Source organism: Anabrus simplex, chromosome 14 (assembly GCF_040414725.1).
Source record: "Anabrus simplex isolate iqAnaSimp1 chromosome 14, ASM4041472v1, whole genome shotgun sequence".
NCBI lineage: Eukaryota > Metazoa > Arthropoda > Insecta > Orthoptera > Tettigoniidae > Anabrus > Anabrus simplex.
Window position 1 is genome coordinate 15,657,491 of NC_090278.1, and position 17,351 is coordinate 15,674,841.

The 17,351-nt window shown below is 39.1% G+C and overlaps 1 protein-coding gene across 4 annotated transcripts in view; it reads right to left on the minus strand.

The window, feature by feature from the left end:
- LOC136885366 (zinc finger protein ZFP2) overlaps positions 1-15,716 on the minus strand; it is a 138,131-nt gene extending 122,415 nt beyond the window's left edge. For all 4 annotated transcript variants that reach the window (XM_068230376.1, XM_068230375.1, XM_068230374.1 and 1 more), the window contains exons 1-2: positions 15,630-15,716; positions 943-1,056 (exon numbers count right to left, since the gene is read on the minus strand). The gene's annotated coding sequence lies outside the window, so the exon portion shown is untranslated. The remainder of the gene's footprint in view (positions 1-942; positions 1,057-15,629) is intronic.
- Positions 15,717-17,351: the final 1,635 nt, after the last annotated feature.

Sequence of the window (17,351 nt, forward strand, 5' to 3'; positions counted from 1 at the left end):
GACAATAATGTATTGTTAAATCTACCTTCCTAATCAATAAACAAGGCACATTTAAATTTTAAAATTTAGACTTATCACATCTAAATACATTTCGATCTTCAGTAGGATGTGTAATAATTGAAACACTTCCAGATATGATGTGACTGTTAAAACGTCTTCATAACTTGAGGTAAAATCTTCCATGTACGCCAGATGTGGTCTCTTGATGCTTAAATAGTAAGAAGTCAGCTGACAGAACTGGACAGTATTTGATGCGAGTAATTTTGTAAGAAGATACCAAGAACATTTAAATGCCGTCAGATATAACCGCTTCTCAGCCATGGACATTCATATGAAAGTATCCAATCACAGTTACACATAAGTCGAACAAAATATAAGGATTCTTAATCTAGCGTGAAAAGGCCCCTTACTCAGAATCTTAGAAACATACATATTCACATAAATCAACGGAATATAATTTGAATGAAACGAATGGCAAATTGAATTCTTTATTTCAAATTTAATTTTTCATTTCGTTGTAGATTTACAGTACTACCAATAGCACGTGGCCCCACCCTAAGTCAATGACAGCTTTATCTTCTCCGCACTCAGTTCCCCTTCCAATCCCTTCAAATTCCTTACTTCCCACTCCGTCAAAGGTATGAACCCGTTACATCATAACCAGCCTGAGTAGTATCCACTAGACCAGGGTTAACAAATGGTGGCCCGCGAAGTCGTATCTCGCGGCCCGCGAGGTCTTCAAAAATATTTAAAAGAATGTGAAGAACATTTACAAAATCTATTTCATAGCTCGTTCAAGAAGTGCATTAATTGTATACCCTTTATAGACCAAAGTCAGAACTAATTCATCCTACAATATTAATAATAATGTCTATATTATATATGGAATTTCATAATATTATTTCCACCCCACACATCTGGCCATATTCCAAACATACTCACCGTATTCATCTTCCCGGGGTGCACAGAGATGGAGTAACGTCAGTAGCTGCAGGAAATGGTGGCCGATAGCACAGCTTGGTCACTTGTCTCAGCTTTTCTCTTCTCTCGCAATAACTGTTGAATTAAAAAGTGCGTAAATTTAGTTTAAACCCTGTCAGTCTCAATGATTTGGAACACAGCTGCAGTAGAATACAACCAACAGTTACAGTTTGTGGCAAAACAAACAAACAATACTGAAATTACAAACCAACTATGAACATGAAAGGTGACCACGGGCCCCTTCGAAAGCCACACGCCATTATTGTGTGAATTAGAAAAAGTAAGCAAATACAATGGGGAAATGGTCAGCCTCAGACAGTCTGTGAAGAAATGCAGTAGCCTATAACGAACTGTAAATTATAAGAAGAGGTCAAGAGATTCACCGTCTTCCTGTGTAGCAGACCCACTGTTGGAAGAAGCTCGTTCTACTCTGAATGCATATCGTTTATACAAGAACGGACAAGATCTGCCGCCTGGAAGCCACACAATTTAGCATCCAACTTGCCGAGATTTGATACAGGCAACAATTATTTGTTGGTAGCCTGTAAGACTCCCTCATCTCATATTGCAGGAAGCACCCTTATAGAAATAAACCCCATCATTTCCCACCGAGAGACACACACAGGACAATTTAGTTTCCGGGGGCGGGGGGGTGCTTGGATTTATTTTATACAGTTTATTAAAAACACCACCCCTCCATTGTCCACAGCAGTGCCAGTAAGCTAGCAAGACCATTACTGAAGTAAACACTCTTTGGTTTGAGAGGTGCCACATTCTGACTTAAGATATTTGTTTTAACCAGTCCGTTATCTACATGAAGCAGTGCCAGGACACATCTCGCCGCAAGTCACCGGTACTTATCGCTTCCAACATAGAATCAGTGCCTGCTACTGACTATAGTATGCGGCGATCTGCCATGCCGCAAAACATTGGTGTAGTTTAGGGTGACACGTGATATTAGTGATCATAGTCTAGACACCTGCAGGTACTTTGACCACACATCAGAGCCACATTGGTGAGAATGACCGAGTAAATTTAATAGAAGTTTCAGTCTAGGATAAGTGAAACAATACAGCTCGTACATTACTTGGCGATTCAAACCACTGTAAGTTCACAGAGGACGAGACTGTTACTGAAACCAAGTAATTGGGAACCACGTTATCGCAGTCAGCTTACAGTAAGTGTCCTCGGACAGATCTTTGTAACGAACCCGCACCATCAACGCTTGATCATTCTAGAGTCAACCTTCAGTTATAGGACTAACGCATTGTCCTCTCTACGGGAGATATATCACATGCAGACTGTTTCAACATCAGATCATCCATTTGTATTGACTTGTGCGTTTGTGAATGTTATGTCGAGTACTCACAGTTGCCCACTACCTTCCAGTACGGTCACAAGGAATAATAATAATAATAATAATAATAATAATAATAATAATAATAATAATAATAATAATAATAATAATAATAATAATAATAATTTATTTCGTGTCAGAGTGTTGAGAAACTTAAAAATATAAATAAGGTATTATATACAAATAAAACAGAATACATTTTATGTCACATAACATGTTTCACACAATGTCTGCCCAGAAATGGGCAACAGAAATTCCCTCTTCAGTGGCTTGAATCAAGTCTTGAAGTGTACAACGAATAATAATAATAATTAATAAATGATAATAATAATCTATAGGGGCTGCCTCACTCAGCCTACATAAAAAATGAGCACCAGTTTAATTGCTGGGGGCAAAGGCGGCCGGGCCTAGAGCTAACCACTCTACCCCACCCAGGGCCTCCATGGCCTGTACGGAGATAACTGTGATTTGCTTTGCTTTTAACAATATTCTACACGTCACATGAAAACTTCCAGTGGCTATGACAGCAATTATTTTGATACACCAAGTATATTGCAACCTTTCTCCGTTAGGTGCGCTCAATTATGCATCCTCAGCACCTACATTTTGCGCCGAACCGAGTGAAAGCGTCCACCGTTTTAGAATAATTCCATTCTCAAACAGACAGAGTTTGTACCCTATATTCTTTACTAGAGGTGTTTGTATATTATGTTAAAACATGACCTCAGTAGCTGCATGACGTCGTCACAAAGCTTGGCCACCTGGATTACAAAGCCTTTAGGCTGGTGACATCACTAGTAGTTTTCCTTGGTCTTGTTTATAAGAACACGCAATATTTTTAATGTTATTAGTTTAAACCACGGTAGCTAGAAGAGAGACGGTAGGTATCACGAGAAGGATGCGCAGTAGACTGCCATGGTCGTGACGTCACTGGACCGTCCTTCCCATTACAGTACGCATTGTTTGGCGCGTTAATATCAGTCTATATTCTCTTTGTTGTCGGTGTTTTCATTCTAAGCACTGAAGTTCGGTGCATTGCTGTTCGTCTGTTGTCTGCACATTGTTCCTTTAATTATTTTATTACTTTCGAGGCTTGCGAATGAACTTGTGCATATCGTTGGTGAATAAGTGAAAGTGTACATGTCGTGTTTGTGCTGTAAAATGCCGTGCAGATTTTGAAAGAGATTTACAATATCAACCGTTAGGTCTTCCCTCTAAGTGCTTGTTGAAAAAAGGAACAGTTCCTTCCTAAAACATGACCACGTTTTCTGCATCAACAGAAAATTCAGAGAGAAACACACGCGCCGAAAGGCGGGACTGTGAAAGGTTTCTAGAATCGCTAGTAAGAAAATCTGTAGAGAAAGCGAGTGAGCTTTATAACCTTTCTCAGGAAGCAAAAATTTTAAAATATTATTTTTTAACAATTTGTTTTACGTCGCACCGACACAGATAGGTCTTATGGTGATGATGGGATGGGAAATGCTATGGAATGGGAAGGAAGCGACAGTGGCCTTAATTAAGGTGCAGCTCCAGAATTTGCCTGGTGTGAAAATGGGAAACAATGGAAAACCATCTTCAGGGCTGCCGACAGGGGGGTTCGAACCGACCAACTCCCGGATGCAAGCTCACAGTTGCGCGCACATAACCGCACGGCCAACTCGGCCGGTAGACAAATTAACGAACAGTAAAGCCAAAATAAAGATAACTTGCCCTTGAAGTGTGTTTGCCGAAAATGAAGAATTAAAATAAATAATCAAATTACTTACAGACGATCTAAGTGCAGAAACCAAAATGAATAAATTGGAGGAAATTTTCAAAAACTATGAGGATGAGGAATTGTAGTAAGCAGTCTGGCCTGTGCTGACGACTTGGTCTTAATGGCAGATTGTGCCGAAAGCCTGCTGTATTTGCAACTTGAAAATATGTGCATTGAGTATGGTATGAAAATTAGCCTTTCGGAGACTAAATTGATGTCAGTAGGTAAGAAATTCAACAGAATTGAATGTCAGATTGGTGATACAAAGCTGGAACAGGTAGGTAATTTTAAGTATTTAGGTTGTGTGTTCTCCCAAGATGGTAATATACTAAGTGAGATTGAATCAAGGTGTAGTAAAGCTAATGCAGTGAGCTCGCAGTTGGGATAAACAGTGTTCTCCATGAAGGGAGTCAACTCCCCGTTAGAAGTAACGGGCATGAAAGTAGCGAGAAATATTGCTGGTACAAACAGGTGGGAGCAATGGCAGGAGGGTACTCGGAATGAGGAGATAAAGTTTAATTTAGGAATGAACTCGATGGATGGATGAAGCTGTGCGCATAAATCGGCTTCGGTGGTGGTGGTGGTGGTGGTGGTGGTTGGGTCACGTGAGACAAATGGTGGAGGATAGGTTACCTAGGAGAATAATGGACTATGTTATTGAGGGTACGAAAAGTAGAGGGAGACAAAGACGACGATGCTTAGACTTGGTTTCTAACGATTTCAAGATAAGACGTACAGAACTGAATGAGGCCAAAGCACTATTCGCAAATAGATGATTCTGGCGACGTTTAGTAAATTCACAGAGGCTTGCAGACTTATTTGCTCTTACTTGCTCTTACTTGCATTCTTCTACCTGGATTTCCACGTCGCAGGCATTATTCGACTTTGTAGTACTCCATCTCTCCGGCATTATAAATTTACTACCCCCTTACAGTATATCAGTCAACAAGTGGCAGATTTTCGCAGGCTAAGTTACGTGCTGTTCATTTATAAAACTCAACGTACCTGTGTGTGGAATATCTGCTAAAATTTTTTGTCACTTGCAGCCTTCACCGTAGTAGAAGAAAGAAGAGGATCGCCACGTGGTTACTGGAGTTCTTCAAGATGACTCACCTATCTTAAGAGGAAATCTACAGTATTTCTGCTATGGATTTGGCTGCTGCGATGGTGTACTAAAATGTAGGCGACATCTAACATGGGCAGATAACGACGGAAGCAGATAACCAACAACATGTGATCCAGTAATTCCAGATCATCGGTAAAGATCCAGTTTCATCATACATTTAAGTATCCATTTATAATGTTTTACTGTTTATCTTTGTAGAAATAATGCTTACTTATTCATTAGTGGTAGTATTTCTATTACAATTGCAGAACTAGTTAATATTTTTGATCGTCTTTCACATCGGAAATTGTAGAGTTTTCACATTGTGTGTGAGTGATTATTGGATTCTATTAGAATAGCTAGAATGTGTGCGTGTCTTCTACGATTACTCTAAATGTCCCAATTAATAGTCCAGTGTTATTTAAAAATCATTGTCCTCATCGGTAAATGATAATTTAATTTTGAAAATATTTTCTATGTGGAAGCCGTGTATGACAGATTTACGGCATGTTTGTTACGTCGGATTTCAATGTAAATTTTCTTCTTGTTGGATTTTACGCGCGTTAGTGTCATCTGGTTTATGTCGAAATCTGGTTTACGTAAAATTATCATCCAGCACGTCTAATAATAGAAATTCCAGCTCTGGTTAAATCAATGAGTGAGGGTCATGAGTTTAAATATTGCTTGATCTTGTTGTAAGATGTTAATATGTGTTCAATTAGGATGAATATGAGCGTGGAATATGGCAGAATCTCGACGGATTATTTACTGTATTTATTGAATTACTGAATTAATTTATTGAATTATATTTGAAGAATCGTTTGGTGAAACGTAATTTCTTCAAATGTGGGGCACGTGTTGATTGACGAATGTAGATTTAAGTAATAATAATGTCGGAACTCATGAACCATGAATGCGAATGCTAATGTTTGACCTGTACTATGTGCGTATCTGTAGACGCCAATTCTTCCAGATATCAACCGATGATATTATTATGACCAACGATGTGAACTTTTCATCATCTCTGACTAAGTGATCACTCAGATTTTCATCACATTTCTGAGAGTCGTAAATGGATTTTTGACCGATACCGTCATCATGATATTGCATGTGCCTAGGGTAAAAATCAAAATCTAAAATTCAAAGTCTAGAATTCGTTGTAAATAATGTAAATAATACTCGTGAGTCTTTGTGTGAATGCTGTGTGTGTGTGTGTGTGTGTGTGTGTGTGTGTGTGTGTGTGTGTGTGTGTGTGTGTGTGTTGTAGTGATTTCATTGACTTGTGACTTTTTAAAATGTGGTTTTGACCTGGCCACATGTTCATCACGTTGGGCCCAGGTTATCAACACCGTTGTTTGAGTTGCTTTGATCCACTTTGATTTATTGGAAGTGAAATCTGTAGTGAATTTTATTTTAAAATTAAGTTGAGGCAAGGTCAAAATATCCGACACCAATGAATAAGCAGGGATTACTTCAATCGTCTGGACAAAGTTCACTGTTATTTTAAAGCTTGTAATGTTAATTTTTTTCAAGACGTCCGATGTTAAAGGTTAACTTTACGCGTTGTTCAGTCAAATATTGAAGGAAGTTTCGTGGAAATAATTATTGTGCGAGTATAATTTAATCTGAATAAGTCTGATAGAGACATCTTTAACTAATATTTCTTCCCAATAAATTTTTAAGAATAGTTCAATGGATCTCATGTTTGATGAATGAGACGATGTAATGTAAGATTATCCACGAGTAGGACAACGTGATTATATATTTTTTGAGAAGAGTTTGTTAAAAACGATGCCATAATTTATTTCATTGACTTAATGAATTTAAAGTTTCATTTGGAAGGAGTGGAAAAGTTAATGAATCATTTACGAGTTAGATAGCTCAGTGAGATTTGGTTTTAGCGACTCGTAAATAATTACAGTATTATTAGGAGGAGGTCCTCCCAACATAATTTTTTTTTTTCGTCAACCCAGAAGTAAGCTAATAAAGGTTTGTTATGTTTACAGCGTAATTCAACTTCAAAAGGTCGGAGAATAATAATGCTGTATCTAAGGGAACTGGCTGAGAAGATTTTTAATTTTGAATTACCATTAAGATTTAATTAGTATCAATTTTTAATTGTTCTACTGAGTGCTAATTGTAAATAAATATCAAAACCTGTTGTTTAAATCTTTTTGTATCATTGTCGCTAGTTCTTCTATCTTTCCCTGCCTTTAAAGATAAGCGAAACCGGATAGCAAACTGTCCACCCTTGGGACTCTCGCTCTCCAGCTGAGAATGTCGGGAATAACAGGGGTAGGTAAAGATGGCTTGCTCGAGATTGGCTTTTCCAACGTAAGGAACTCTATGGTTTCCATCTTGTATGGCTCATTAACTTTCTCAGTTGTGGAATTTAACGAGGTCTCGATCTTGTAGTGTCCTGTGTTTGACATGAGCAAGATGCGGCGACAAATTAATTTTGTAAGGTTAATTTCATGACATTTATCTGCCCAGATTTTTGTGGCTAACAGCACACATGTTAAAGTTAGATCATGGTTGTGTTGTATTGTCCATAAACAAAAATCTTGATGGAGAATAGGGAAATTATATTTCCAGGCGATATTGCGCTAAAGTTAATTTAGACAGTCGAGTACGATGGCAAATTAATTTAGATCTTCTCCTAAGGTTAAGAACTTTGTCCACACTTATTTCATGAACTGGATCTCCGAAAATCTACATTCTGCTCGTTATTTCCCGATTGTTAGGGCAGCCATTTGTGTGATACGGTAATTATGGAGGATTTACGGAATTTCTTGGCGGACATGGAACGCCGAAGCCAGGAGGCGATGGCTAACCTCCAAGCTAGTTTAAAGCAGGAACATAGTGAAACCAAAGATAGTCTAAAGCAGGAACTTTATGAAAATCAAACTAGTTTAAAGCAAGAACTAAAAGACAGTTTAAGACAGGAACTTAGTGAAAATCAAGCCATTCTAGGAAGGAAAGTTAATGAAACTCAGGCCAAGTTAAAACAGGACATGACCGAGACTTTTAGTCATAACGAGGCCAATTTAAGGCAGGCATTGAATGAGGCTTAGGCTAAGCTGAAACAGGACCTCAAAAGTGCTTTAGAGGCAGATCAGATTCGGGCTGATGAGAGTATAGAAAAACTTCACACGGATGTAAAATTGTTTAACGGGAAACTCGCCTCAGTTCAGAGCGAACCAGTATCCCTTAAACAAAATATTTCGAACCTTAAGGGCGAGATTCAAGAAGGTATTACCAAATCCATGTCGGCCATGTCGAACGAGTTTAGTGAAAGACTGGCAAATGTGCAGACAGGCATTTTACATGGGCTGGATAAATATAAGAATGAGGTCGAGAAAAACTTTCAAAATATCGAAGGGAAAATCGACAATAATACGGCAGACCTCGCGGCTGCTAAATCAGCATGGGGCAAGAAATTTACTGGTATTTATGAGACTATCAAACAAGTGGAAAAGGGAGTCATAGCCGAGATTAAGTTGTCTAAAGTCACAACTTCTGAGCCATTAGAATATTTTAATGAATCAATAGAAGGAACCCAGGAAGTTCTCAAGGTCGTGAAAACTACGCTTACTCAGGAGATAGAGAAGGTCAGAGATAATTCCGAAGTTTGTAAACAGGAACTCAAAGGAGGAATTCAGGACCTTGATCAGGAAATAAAAATGCTAAAACTTCAGGGTGAAAGTTGCTGCTACCCTGCTTGAGAAGCAAAGTCAGCTAGAGAAACACACGTCTGGAGAAATCACATCTTCTACTCCTAGAAAAGACGCATATTGTCAACCCTGTCAGTAACGCCAACCCATTTCTTAACCATGAAAACAGCGGATCGAATCAAATGAACACCACGGGTCAGACGCAGGTCGTGAATATCATTAGACTGCACGAAGACCAACCGAACAATTTGAATAACGTGAAGGGAGTTACTCCTAAGAGTTTTATTAATGAGCTCCAAGATTATTTCCGGGACGCTAAGATTCCACCAGAGCGCCAGTTGCGTGTAACAGAACGCTACCTAGAAAACTCTGTTCTTACGTGGTTTGCAGCGTTCAGATACGCATTTGACGACTTCAAGGGCTTTAAGCGAGCATTCTTTGAAAAATATTGGAACTCACACCTTCAGAATATATATATATATATATATATATATATATATATATATATATATATATATGCCAAGAAATATGCCTCATCTACCCCGACACGGTTTTCTGAGTTTTTCGGTAGTTAATTACGGAAACTCAGAGAGATAGACACAACTCCGTCAGAACCAGAACTCGTCAAAGTAATAGTGAGAGAGTTAACAGCTGAGATTCAGAGGATTATGATTGCCTCTAATGTTCAGTCGGCAATCCAAGCTGAGGCGGTTCTCATGCAGCTAGATATGACGTCGAAAGAACAACCTAGGCGTAACATCAGCCCCGAACAACAAGTTTCTCGGGCTACTGCGACGAGGTCCGATGAGAGAACTCCGAATAACCAAGGGAGAAACTGGAACAGAGCTCCGGAAGGAAGGTCATCGCGGGATCGTTCTCCTAGATCGAGGTTCAGGAATAGAGGAAGTTGGGATTATTCCAACGGGAATAATAGACGGAGACCCTACGACAACGATCGAGGAAGATGAAGGAGAGACACCAATACTCGCAACCAGAGGAGAAGACAGACTGGCGGCAAGAAGAAAGGGAGAAATATCTTCAGGAACTAAAAAAAATCCGCGCAAGAGAAAGGTAAATGGAAGCGCGCCATACATGAACAAGACACCAATCCAGACATCGTTGGAGCCGAGAGTTTAGAGTACCAGGAAGCTAAACAGAGGGAAAGAAGAGGAAATTTTAGTAGTGAGGGGCACGACCAAGGTTCCATTAAAAACCATCAAATGGAATCGTTGAAGATAGATAGAATTCTAGCATTTTGAATGAACTCGAATGTTAGGATCTGCAGGCCATCGTATTGGGACAACTTCGCTTGTTAGCTGCTGCTCTGGAAGTTGACAATAGGAGGATACGTTCTGAGATGGCTTACCAGATACAACAGGAAAATAGTGTAACTTCATGACTGTAAAATGCAAATTTTCAGGGTACATTCTAATATTATATTTCTGTGTGCTAATGATTTAATTTACCGACTAAATCGTTTCCAACCAAGGGAGATGATGTCCGCTTCAAATTTGGCCTACAATAAGTATTTTATTGTGTGTTAAAATGAGAGGCTATTATTTCATAAGTACGGGTGAAATATTTCCAGTCTTGTGTTACAAAGACGTATTTGCATGCACGGAACCGAATTCCACCAGCCGAGAGCGAAGTATTGATTTTGTGGTTGACCAGTCAGCTGTATCACATGACCCAGTGGGAACTTTCAAGGCCACCGCAAGGTGCATTACGCGTGTCAAAATCTTCGACTGAGAGTACTTTCGAGAATTGTAATAACCTATCAGGTGTAAGACGACGGCCAATTACGAGTCGCTATGGAGACACACCCTCCTTGAGGAACGCTTAAATACTCAAGTTTTCCGAAGAAACGCTCTCTTACTTGCATTCTTCTACCTGGATTTCCACGACGCAGGCATTATTGGACTTTGTAGTACTTCATCTCTGCGGCATTATAAATTTACTACCCTCTTACAGTATTACAGTCAACGAGTGGCAGATTTTCGCAGGCCAATTTACGTGCTGTTCATTTATAAAACTCGACGCATTTGTGTGTGGAATATCTCCTGAAAATTTGTGTCAGTTTCAGCGTTCACCGTACTAGAAGAAAGAAGAGGATCGCCACGTGGTTACTGCAGTTCGTCAAGATGTTTCAACTATCTGAAGAGTATTTGTGCTCTGGACTTATTAGTGGTTTTCATGTGAAAATATTATATTACAATATAAACGTATTTGTTATAAGGAAGATAAGTTACAGCGCCTGGCAGACTAGAGTCCGCTGACGTCACACGCTCCTGGCCGGCCGCGCGTGGCACCTACCGTCTCTCTTTAGCTACCGTGGTTTAAACAGGTTATTGCTGATAAAGTGTGCCTATAATAATGTCCCTAATTGCAAAGGTAAATACGATACTACAAACAAAGTGCATGTTTTTGAATTTTCCCAAAATGAAGATATGAGGAACAATTCGTTAAGAGGCACCAAGAGGAAAGATTTTGAACATACAAAGAATTGGGTGGTGAGTACAGTTATTGAGTTTATTTATCACGACTTATTTTATATTGCTCTCTCGCATATATGAGCAGTTTTATGTCATGTACATATGAATGAGAGGTTTAGCAATGGGATTATGTTTACATGATAGGGGTCAGGTATCTACATTACTTACCCGTCTCGCGTAGTTAAACCGACTCATATAGACAAAAAATGACGTTCTATCATTCCCTGTGTTGTTGCAGAAGGTTCTTAAAATACACCACATTTAGGCTAGGTATCTGAATAATTTATTTGGTTCTCGCAATTTACCTAGCTAATGCCATTGTATTAATTTTCCACAGGTGTGTCACTTAAACTTCATGAAAAATTGCATATTTTAGGAATCCAAAGCTGTATATTCAAAGACTGGGAAGTCATTAACGGTGCCATTAATAGTGGCGTATGTTGGGACCAAGCCCTAGGCTACCACTAGATTTGGGTTACCCCTTTTCGATGGTTGGTTTAGTGAACGTCAAGCCTTAAGTGTTATGAGCTGCAGTCAACAGCCAACGCAGAAGCCTGCTGTGTTGTCAAGGCTGCTTTACAAGCTACTACCCTGACCTCTGGTACTGTCAATAATCAACCCCTGATAAGTGGAGATGGTAGCCTAAGTTTTAGCGAATTAAAGTGCTTAGCAATTTAAAGTCCGGCTTTGTGGCTAAATGGATAGAATGTTTGTCTCTGGCCCGATAGCCGCGGTTCAGTTCTCAGAATTAAACCCATTGTACTCTTAATTCTCCTGGATTGGGGAGTGTTGGGTGTTTATAACGTCTTCGCCATTCATTTCACCCACATTATGTCACCACCAAGCTTATACAGATGCCGAGCACCCTTATTATTATTAAAGTCAAAATGTTGAATTTCACATCATTACTAGTAGTGGTACACATCGTTTACTGGTTTATTAACTTCCTCAGGATATCAGTGATGGTGTCCGACCTATGATAACGCGTTCAGTTCCAAGCAACCAAAGAGAACACTAAACCTGAAAGATTGCATTTCATTTTAGCAGATTTACCTATGAGAAAAAACTAGGCCTATATTACTACCATAACATGAGCCTTGCAGTGTGTTCCTACAAGGATGTAGAAGTTTTCTTTTGCTAGGGGCTTTACGTCGCACCGACACAGATAGGTCTTATGGCGACGATGGGATAGGAAAGGCCTAGGAGTTGGAAGGAAGCGGCCGTGGCCTTAATGAAGGTACAGCCCCAGCATTTGCCTGGTGTGAAAATGGGAAACCACGGAAAACCATTTTCAGGGCTGCCGATAGTGGGATTCGAACCTACTATCACCCAGATGCAAGCTCACAGCCGCGCGCCTCTACACGCACGGCCAACTCGCCCGGTATGTAGAAGTAAATGGGAGTGGAATACCGGCACTCTGCTATCTATAAGATGAGAAAGTATATACGATGAGTAACGCTAGCAGTGGCGATCCCCACTGTCCCCGCTCCTATCTGACATAAAGCAGCAAGCCGCGCGAGGTGGGTCGTGGGGAGAGGGACACAGAGCATAAGCTGCAAGATCAGTTTCCGATGCCTTGCACAGAAGCACGTGCGACGTTTTTTTTCTCACTGCTTTCAAGTTTTTTAAATGGAAGAACGTGTCAGATGCTTACATTATAATGTACTTTAGGTTTCCATCGTCCTCACTTGAGGTTTGGGTTCACCGATAGCCTTGGTAGCCTTCAGCATACGCCACTGACCACAGTTAACTAAATCACCTGTACCATGTAAACTTGCAAACTGTCCATCATATTTGAACAAGACATCCACATTCCATCGACATGCACAATCTGAAGAGAAAGAAAAGCATGAAGCAGGAGCATTACGGAAATTAAATGAATTCAGGGGAAAATATTCCTTTCAAATATTCGATGAATTACTTGAGGGATTAAGTTATGTAAGTGGTCAGTTGTTGATAAGAATCAGAATGTTATTTTTCTGTTCAGAGATTCTGACAAAGTGCCAAATGATATTGAAAATATAAATATTGAAGAAAACTAGGTTATGAAAATAATTGTGAAGATAGGTAAAGCAGTATCTTGTATTCCAGAAATAGGAAATATTATGAAAATAAGTCAGAGTTTCCTGTTAGAAAGAACTAATACTCACCAGTGTCGTGATCTCATTTTAACTCATCAATTCAAAGGCCCTAAATGAACATACCACCTAACAAAATAAATAGCAACTATCAAGAAATTTTTCGAGTTCTAACATCAGACATTCTGGATATGTTGGCTATATTTGAATTAATATATTTTTTAAATGTAATAGGCATATATAGAATTCTGAGAAACTGAAAATGCATTTAATATTTTTGGTTGAAAATTAAAATTTCAACGTCATATGGTACTCGAAATTTCCATAAAATTAAAGACCTTGAAAATTTGCTGAAACTCTATTCAATTCTTAAGCATAACCCAAGATATATAAAATACGTGAAAGGCTGCATCGCTAACTTTAGCAATATTTAGTAATTCATTTATCAATAACTCTTGAGATAATTAATCTGGGAGATGTATCATTTTTGAATGCCTTTACGGCTGTTTATAACAAGTAAGTTACCTAAAGAATTGTTCAAAAATTTGAGGGTTATATTGTGATACTCGTTGATTTCACATGGAATGATCAATATGGTATGTGTATTTTCAATTATATATAAAATCAATATATTGTAAAATGTTAAAACTACAGTACGTCTAACATGAGCAAACTACTGTGCTGTTGTAATTAAAAAAATAAAAAACTATATTTTTGTGAGAAACTTACGATCGTCATAATTAAAATTGAATTGCTAACTTTGAAATTCTAACTACAACAACTGTTAATTTTAAATATAATTATAATTTCGTGTGGCTATTTTTTGCCGAGTGCAGCCCTTGTAAGGCAGACCCTCTGATGAGGGTGGGCGGCATCTGCCATGTGTAGGTAACTGCGTGTTATTATGGTGGAGGATAGTGTTATGTGTAGTGTGTGAGTTGCAGGGATGTTGGGGACAGCACATACACCCAGCCCCCGGGCCGTTGGAATTAACCAATGAAGGTTAAAATCCCCGATCCGGCCGGGAATCGAACCCGGGACCCTCTGAACTGAAGGCCAGTACGCTGACCATTCAGCCAACGAGTCGGACAATTTTAAATTACTTTTATATATTATCATCACATGTTATTTATTATGAAAATTAATATATGTGGTGGAAGCCTTGCCCGGAACTCAACTGGATTTGGTTATTGGTTCTCTCGGTTTTCACGTAGGTAGCGTTCACCTACAAGCAGTGACATCATGATTGAACTGGAAGGCTTTTTCATCTAGGCGGCGTTGATTTATTTCGTGAGAGCTTCGCTAATTGTTAGCAGTTTAGTAGGCGAAGGCGTTATGCTGTCGCACGAATTGTCTAGAAATTATTCCGATATTAAATATTTTAAACCGACTACCGCAGGCATTCTGACAACACTGGCTTAATAGCTTTATATTTCATAAGTTCTGAATGCACTGACCAGGATAAGAACCAGGGATGCAGCGTTATGAGTATATCTGAGACTTCAGGAGTGTATCGAATCTTCATTGAAGAAAAGCCTGTCGGAGTACAAACGTCCTGCTCATGAAACTCCACCGCACATAATTCCACACAGCTACTTACAACGTGCGGATTTGCGCGTTATAACTCTGTATTCACCAGGAGACCGAAGTGGTCCTCAACACTCTACAGTAAAAATTACGTACCATAGAGAAATAACCTCTTATGTCAGTTGCAATGAGACGAGAGTGTCCAGTATGGCAGTGAATAGGTCACAAACCATCACGTCATCTGTGATAGTGCTTCGCCATTTAATCTCGAAAGGAAATGATTGTCGAGCCACTCAGATACACAGTTTTCTACAGGTGGACAGTGCAGTACAGTAACATTTCATAAATATGTCTCCGGTCTACATCAGAGGGTACAGTGTTTTTAAGGTGGGCCTTAATTACTGTTTTCAGTGCGGTTTTTGTATTGCACAGAGAAACCTATACCAGTCTACGTGTACGTAAATTTGTTGTAATATGTCGAGTAAGACGGGACTTAGATACATTTAGTTCGTAGCGGGCTACATAATTTCAACAAAGAAAAGGCGCAATGATTCACTCGATATAAATATATCTTAATAATAATCTGGAAGCAAGGGCGAAGAATTATTGAAACGGTTCGCTTGGTTGCTTATAATATTAGTGGACATAAGTTAACTTACAGACAGAGGCTCCCGACAACACGGAGACCAGGCAGTGACTAGCTGCGAAGACTTCTTACTACCGAAGACCAAAAGACCTAGAATGCGTGGCTCCTTTTATTGTTCTTGGATGAGGCAAGACTCCTCGACAACAAGACTCCACATCTGTCGTGAGGAGCACTGGGGAGATAAGATAAAGGTGAAGTGTCGATAAGATATAGAATGGCCGAGTCACCTGCAGCCGCCATTGAGTGCAACAGAGAGAACACGCTTGCCACTCTTCTTCTCCTTCTTGTATTTTTTCTAATAGATCTACCTGAGCTCACACTTCTTCAACTGTTATCCAGTGTTGTCACATTTCTCATTTCCTTCCTCCAACAAGAGGGCACCTTCCTTCTTCAGTGAACTTTCTTTAGGTTGTGTCTGTCAGAGGTTTGATATGGATTTTCTTGTTTCGCTAGAAGGTAAACAGGCGATTGGGAGACAATTCTGCCACATGACCATAGAAAGCCAGCCTCCTTTCCCTGGCACAGTACAAGAGCCACTCCATTGGGGAGTAGAGCTCTGGTATTTTCCATCTTCTAGTACTGAACCCAGGATCTTTCCAAGAATTCTTCCCTCTGTGACTTCCAGTATTTCAGTCAAGACTTTTCTATTTAATGAGAGACAGGTACCAAATAGATACAACAAAGATATAGAAATGGCTTAAAATGCAAAATGTTATCCAGGAGCAGACATATGTTCTGATCACAACCTAGTTGTTGCAGAACTGTGCATTAAATTAAAAAGAGTTAGGATAAGTAAGAGCAATGAAGTGATATGCCTTGAAAACTTGAAAGAAAGCAAAAATGTTGTAGAGTTAGAAGAGAGGCTTGTTGAAAGACTACAAACTGTAAATGAGGCTAACTGTGTTAAAGAAAAATGGGAGAGATTTAGAAACAATCTTAAAGATACAGCAAAAGAAGTTCTGGGAACAAAACGGAGGAGGGAAATAAGAAAGGAATGAGTAACTGAAGAAATGTTGGACAAAATAGAAGAAAGGAGAAAATGGAAAAACGTAAACACTCAAGAAGGAAGAAAGATGTATAGAAAATTAAACAATGAATAAAGAAGGGAGACTGAACATCCTAAAGAAAAGTGGATGAGAGAAACCTGCAGCAAAAGAGAACGGTTGGAAAGTGGAGGTAAATATGACATGATTTACAAAGAAGCTATGGAATTAACATTCAATGATAAAAGGAATGGAAGTGGAATGACTGAGATTAAAACATTGGATGGACAGTTAGTAAGTGAGCCTGAAATACGGTAGTTAAGGAACGATGGAAAGAGTACATAGAAAGACCAGATGGGAGTAATATAGATTTGGCGAAGGAAAATGAAACAAATGAAGATCAGATTGGGTTCAGTATATTAAAAGAGGAAATAGAGGCAACTATTAGGGAAACGAAGAATGGTAAAGCAGTTGGTGTAGATGAAATACCAGTTGAACTACTCAAAGTACTGCAGGAGAAAGGAAAATATATGTTTGTGAAACTTTGTCAAGAAATAGTGTACTTAAAAGGGAAATGGCCAAAAATTTTCTGGAAACTATAATAATACCAATAGGAAAAAGGAAAAATACTAAGAACACAGGACACTAAGTTTAACTTCTCATGCAGCTAAATACTATTAAGAGCAATAAAAAGAAGGTTTTACAGACGAATGGAGAAGTATATTGGCGAATAACAAAATGGATTTAGGCAT